Source organism: Scyliorhinus torazame, chromosome 1, assembly GCF_047496885.1.
Source record: "Scyliorhinus torazame isolate Kashiwa2021f chromosome 1, sScyTor2.1, whole genome shotgun sequence".
Classification (NCBI taxonomy): domain Eukaryota; kingdom Metazoa; phylum Chordata; class Chondrichthyes; order Carcharhiniformes; family Scyliorhinidae; genus Scyliorhinus; species Scyliorhinus torazame.
Genome location: NC_092707.1, coordinates 176,703,825 through 176,710,025, shown reverse-complemented (window position 1 = coordinate 176,710,025; position 6,201 = coordinate 176,703,825).

Here is a 6,201-nt window from a genome sequence, read left to right as displayed (position 1 = left end):
TCTTCCTAGCATCAGTAGCGGTGGTTAAATCAGTAGCCTCAAACTAAATTTGAAACTGTTGCTTGAACAATTTCCAATTGGAGTTAAGATTACCGGTTGTCTTGAGTTGACGTGGAGCTTGTGCTTGGTCCATCGAGGTGAGTTTTTCTGTGAAGAATCCGATTGCTGCGAAGCTTCCCCAGTTGAATAGTTGCAATGAATTTGTTCTTTTCTTGAATTTTCTAATCAAACTAGTTAGTTTTTCTGAAGCCAAGACCTGGTACCATGTTGTAGCGCAACAATTACTCACTCAAGTCGAGAAGAGATGAAATCAATCGAGGCTTTATTAAGCAAGACTTGTTCCCCAGCAGCTCAGTCACAGAATGCGGCTGCTGGGAGAACTCAAGCTCTTATACTCCGCCTTCAGGGCGGAGCCAGCAGGCGGCAGATCCAACCAGGACCCGGGACCTGTCAGCCAATAGCCTCTCGGCTTCACAGGTACCATACTACCCCTAATACATACCACCACACATGTTATACTACATTTTTAAATATCTTGTTACTCATTTGCTTTCTGCCAGAATGGTCGTATGCTTGATGTTCAGTAACACTTGAAGTCTTCAAATAAAGCAAATACTGTTTATTGAGTAACGATAATAAATTAACTATGAGTTTGTTCACTCTTCAATAACTATAGCTGTAGATGAGATTCATAAGATTATTTATGTATATATATATAAAAAGATGATTAACTACACCTGCACACTAAGCTATCTCTCTAACTCTGTTCACTAGTCACTCCTAATACAAAGAGGCGGGAACTCTCTCTGAGTTTACTTTTTATACCTATATGTGGTGCTGCCACCTAGTGGGTAAGAGCACTTGCTCATGGATGTTAGCCCTTTACATACTCTCAGATATACAGATCACTACATACTCTATTGCTCCAACAGGCAATCAGCAGTTTCTGCTGGATATAGGAAATACATACAGAACATCCCTTAGTGCAGATTCTGAACATGGGAAGATTGAAAAAGAAATCTCAGTTGTAGAATGGCTCAAGGGGAGTTGAGGAATTGAAGAGAGTAGCAGAAGAGCGATTAGAGGAGACCATTGTGACACTGTTTGACAACAGGTTACGTCAGAGTGAAAGAAGAGCCAAGAACAGGATGGACAATGGTTGAACAGAGCGGGATGAAATTAAAGGTGGAATCTATTTAACGAGAACGATGATGAAAAAAATGATATTTAAAGGGATTTTAAGAAGACAATGAAAAAACACACAGTGTAGGTGGCTTCCATGGACATAAGGGCAAACATTCTGTTGTATCTGTCCAATTCAGATACTTCAATCAGCTCCTTAATCAAAGTTTACCCAGGTGTCTTTATTTATGAGGAGAACAAAGTACGGACATAGATATAATGCAACACACTTTATTAAATATAGTTAACCCGTAAATTACCCACCATATATACAAGAAATACCCAGGATTCGACTATACTACTCACAAAGGTGGTTTGGTATCCTGTAGATCCGATCCCCGAATCCCTCTGATTCCTCTTTGCAAAGGTCATTCTCCATGGCTGTTTCTTCCTTGCTTGCTTCCTTCTTTCCTTTCTGGTGTGGTCTGCTCTCGGTCATGTGCCCCCCCCCCCGCCCCTAATAGGAGAACAAGCTTTAAGGCTGATTAACGCCCCCCCCCCCCCCCACCTCGAGCCTCTGCTTCGAATCTTCGCTTCCTGGATGTTCAGACTGCCTATATTTAACCCCCCTGTCGCCACCCACCTCCTTTTCAACAGCCCTTGGCCTTCTGCCAATGGAGTTTCGGGAGGCAGGGTCTTAGCGCCCAATGGTCTAGTTGATGACCTGTTGACAGGGCATCTGAGCCCGCCCTAAGAGGAGCGATGATTGCTTGATGGGTTATCAGGAACTGTGGACAATAGGCCAATGCATCTGAAGTAGGAGCGATAATTACTTGATGAGTTATCAGGGGCTGCTTCAGACATTTTCCGCAGCTTGTCTGAGTTCTGGTACATTCGGACATTCAGATTAGAGTTGGATATTCTGCAGGATTCTCGCTGGAGCGGACTGTAGTTTTAATTTAAAGTGCCCGATTCTTTAATTTAGAATATCCAATTTAATCGGCCTTAAAACTGATTATATTACCACACTTCTTTTGAAGAACGTAGAACAGCACAGCACAGTACAGGCCCTTCGGCCTATGATGTTGTGCCGACTAATCTAAGGTTAACCTAACCCCTTCAATTCACTGCTGTCCATGTGCCTGTCCAAGAGTCGCTTAAATGTCCCTAATGACTCTGACTCCACCACCTCCGCTGGCAGTGCATTCCACGCACCCACCACTCTCTGTGTAAAGAACCTACCTCTGACATCTCCCCTATATCTCCTTCCAGTCACCTTAAAACTATGTGCCCTCGTGACAGCCATTTCTACCCTGGGGAAAAGTCTCTGGCTATCCACTCTATCCATGCCTCTCATCACCCTGTACACCTCTATCAAGTCACCTCTCTTCCTTCTTCACTCCAGTGAGAAAAGCCCCAGCTCCCTCAATCTTTCTTTATAAGACATGTACTCCAGTCCAGGCAGCATCTTGGTAAATCTCCTCTGTACCCTCTCCAAAACATCCACATCCTATAATGAGGCGACCAGAACTGGACACAATATTCCAAGTGTGGTCTAACCAGGGTTTTATAAAGCTGCAGCAAAACCTTGCGGCTCTTAAACTCAATCCCCCTGTTAATGAAAGCCAGCACACCATACGCCTTCTTAACAACCCAATCAACCTGGGTGGCAACTTCGAGGGATCTATGTACGTGGACCCCAAGATCCCTCTGTTCCTCCACACTTCCAAGAATCCTGCCTTTAACCCAGTATTCAGCATTCAAATTCAACCTTCCAAAATGAATCACTTCACATTTATCCAGGTTGAACTTCATCTGCCACTTCTCAGCCCAGCTCTGCATCCTGTCAATATCCTGTTGTAACCTGCAACAGCCCTCAACACTATCTACAACTCCCCCAACCTTTGTGTCATCGGCAAACATACTAACCCACCCTTCCACTTCCTCATCCAAGTCATTTATAAAAACCACAAATGTCCCAGAACAGATCCCTGCGGGACACCATTGGTCATCGACCACCAGGGGGAATACTTTCCATCTACTACCACTCGCTGTCTTCTTTCGGCCAGCCAATTCTGTATCCAGAGAGCCAAATTGCTGTCCTCGACTTCCCTTGTCAGCCATGGTTGGCTTGTTCTCCTATTAGCATGTTTCCTCCTCCTTGAGATGAATTTCTGTTGTGCCTCCCGAATAACCCACAAAATCATCTGCCACTGATGTTCCCCTTCTAATCAACTCTGGCCAGCTCCTCCCTCATGTCTTTGAAGTTACCTTTATTCAATTGTCAAGCCATTACATCTGATTGCAGCTTCTCCCTCTCAAGCTGCAGGGTGAATTCTATCATGTTGTGGTCACGGCTCCCTAAGAGTTTCTTCACATTAAGTTCCCTAATCAAGTTTGTCTCATTACACATCACCAAATCCAGAATTGCTTGTTCCCCAGTGGGCTCTATCACAAGCTGCTCTAAATAAGCATCTGTAGACATTCCACAAATTTGTTTTCATGATCTCTAGATCCCAGCCCTGGTCACCTTGCAGCCACGTCTCTGTGATGCCCACAACATCGTACCCGCCAATTCCAATGTGTGCAACCAGCTCATTTACCTTGTTTTGTACACTGCACGAAATTAGGTATAACACCCTCAGTGTTGGCTAAGTAGTGGCGGATAGGATAGAAGGATGCAATCAGGATTGGTCGCAAGGGACCAAATGGGGTTTTGTAAAGGGCAGGCAGCTTTCCAGCAACATTAAGCGGTTATTCAGTGTGATCATGACTTCATCGAAGGGATGGGTACCCAAGGTAGTGGTCTCGATGGACGCGGAGATGGCTTTTGACTGGGTGGAGTGGCAGTACTTAGGTCTTCATCCAAATCATTAATGTATATTGTGAACAGCTCGGGTCCCTGAACCCTGCAGTACCCCACTAGTCACTGCCAGCCACTCTGAAAAGGATCCGTTTATTCCCATTCCTGTCTGCCAACCAGTTCGCTATCCACGTCAATACATTACCCCCAATACCACGTGCTTTAATTTTGCTCACGAATATCTTGTGTGGGACCTTGTCAAAGGCACAACATTCTTTTGTGCAAACTCCACACAGACAGGGACCCGGGGCCGGGATCGAACCTGGGACCTTGGTGCCATGAGGCAGTAGTGCTAACCGCTGCGCCACCCTGCTGCCCATACCGCTGGATGTTGAGTTCCCGTCCTTGGTCACCCTGGAGCCAGGTCTCCGTGATCCCAATGACATCATATCCGTTAATGATTGTCAGCTCAGTTAATTCATCAACCTTATTACAAATGCTCCTCGCATTGAGTCAAAGAGCCTTCAGGCTTGTTATTTTGCCCTTTTAGAATTAATGATATAATGTGGCCCTTTTTGATTTTTGTCTTTAGTTTCTCTGCCTTCCACTTTTCCATTTACTGCCTTTTGTTTATGCCCTCACCTTGCTTCCCTCTGACTTCCTGCATCGGTTCCCACCCCCCTGCCATAGTAGTTTCCTAGGGGGATGTTGGGGAGAAAGTCTGAGAAGAATAGAAAAGCAGCATATTATTTAAATGGAGAGAGATTTTATAGAACTCTGCATGTCCTGGTACATGACATCACAAAATGTTAGTATGCAGGTACTGCAAGTGATTAGGACGTTAAGTAGAATGTTGTAATTTAAAATAAGGAAAATTGGCTAACGATGTAGGAATGTTTTTCTACAGTTGTACAGGGCATTGGTGAGACCACAACTAGAGTACGGTGTACTGTTTTGACTCCCTTATTTAAGAAAAGACAGAATTGCATGATAAGCAGTTCAGAGAAGATTAACTCATCAGATTCCTGCGATGAGGAGGTTATCTTATGAGGAAAGGTCAGACAGGCTGAGCCTGTGTCTATTGGAGTTCAGAAGTTGAGAGGTGATCTGAATTAAATATATAAGATCCTGAGAAAAGATTAAAGAGTGGATGCTGAAAGGCCATTTCCCCTCGTGGGAACGATCGGGGCTGGATTCTCCTATTCTGGAGCTATGTCCCCAAGCCAGCGTGGAAACGCCAGGAAAACTGGCACAAAACGGCCACCGATTCCCCGTTTTGCTGGGGGCTAGCAGGACGGCAGCGTACAGCTGACCTGCGTGCTTCATGGCGGGTGAAGCCCGCGGACCCAGCCCGCAAAATGGTCCCTCCCTTCGGCCGGCTCACGCGCCCCGGACCAACCCCTCACAGTGTCCTCAGACCCGAATAATGCCCCACCCTGCCCCGCGTATCGGCCCTCCCCCGACTGTTGCGGCGCTGGACTGCCGTAGCCACGCTGAGTTCCCGACGGGTGAGACCATGAGAGACCCACAACGTCGGGAACTCGGCCGGTCGGGGGCGAGGCAATGTCCTGAGGCCATCGATACGTGGCACGGCGTACTCGCAGAGTACACCGCTTTGGAGGGGGCGGCGCATCGCGAAAGTGGCGCTGCCACAATTTGGTCAAAAACCTGGATTCTGCAGCCGTTCGCCGAAAGCGATTTCGGCGTTGGCGGCCGGAGAATCCAGCACCAGAACAATGGGGCACTGTTTAAAATTTAGGGATCTCATGGTTTTTTTTTAAATTTAGAGTACCCAATTAATTTTAATTTTTTCCAATTAAGGGGCAATTTAGCATGGCCAATCCACCTACCTTACACATCTTTTGGGTTGTGGGGGCGAAATCCACGCAAACACGGGGAGAATGTGCAAACTCCACATGGACAGTGATCCAGAGCCGGGATCGAACCTGGGACCTCAGTGCCTTGAGGCAGCAGTGCTAACCACTGTGCTGCCCTCGGGGAGCTCACATTTAAGATGGAGATAAGGAGAAATGCTCCTCTCTCAGAGTCATAAGTCTGTAGAACTCTCTTCCCAAGAGAATGGTAGGGTCATTGAATATTTTAAAGGCAGAAATCGATTCATTCTTCACTAACAAGGGGGTCAAAGGGTATCGGGGTAGGCAGGAAAGTGGCAATGAGGCCACAATCAGCTCAGCCATGATTTTATTGAATGGGGGAGCTGGTTCGATGGGCAAAATTGCCTACACCTGCTACTAATTCATATGTTGGTATATACA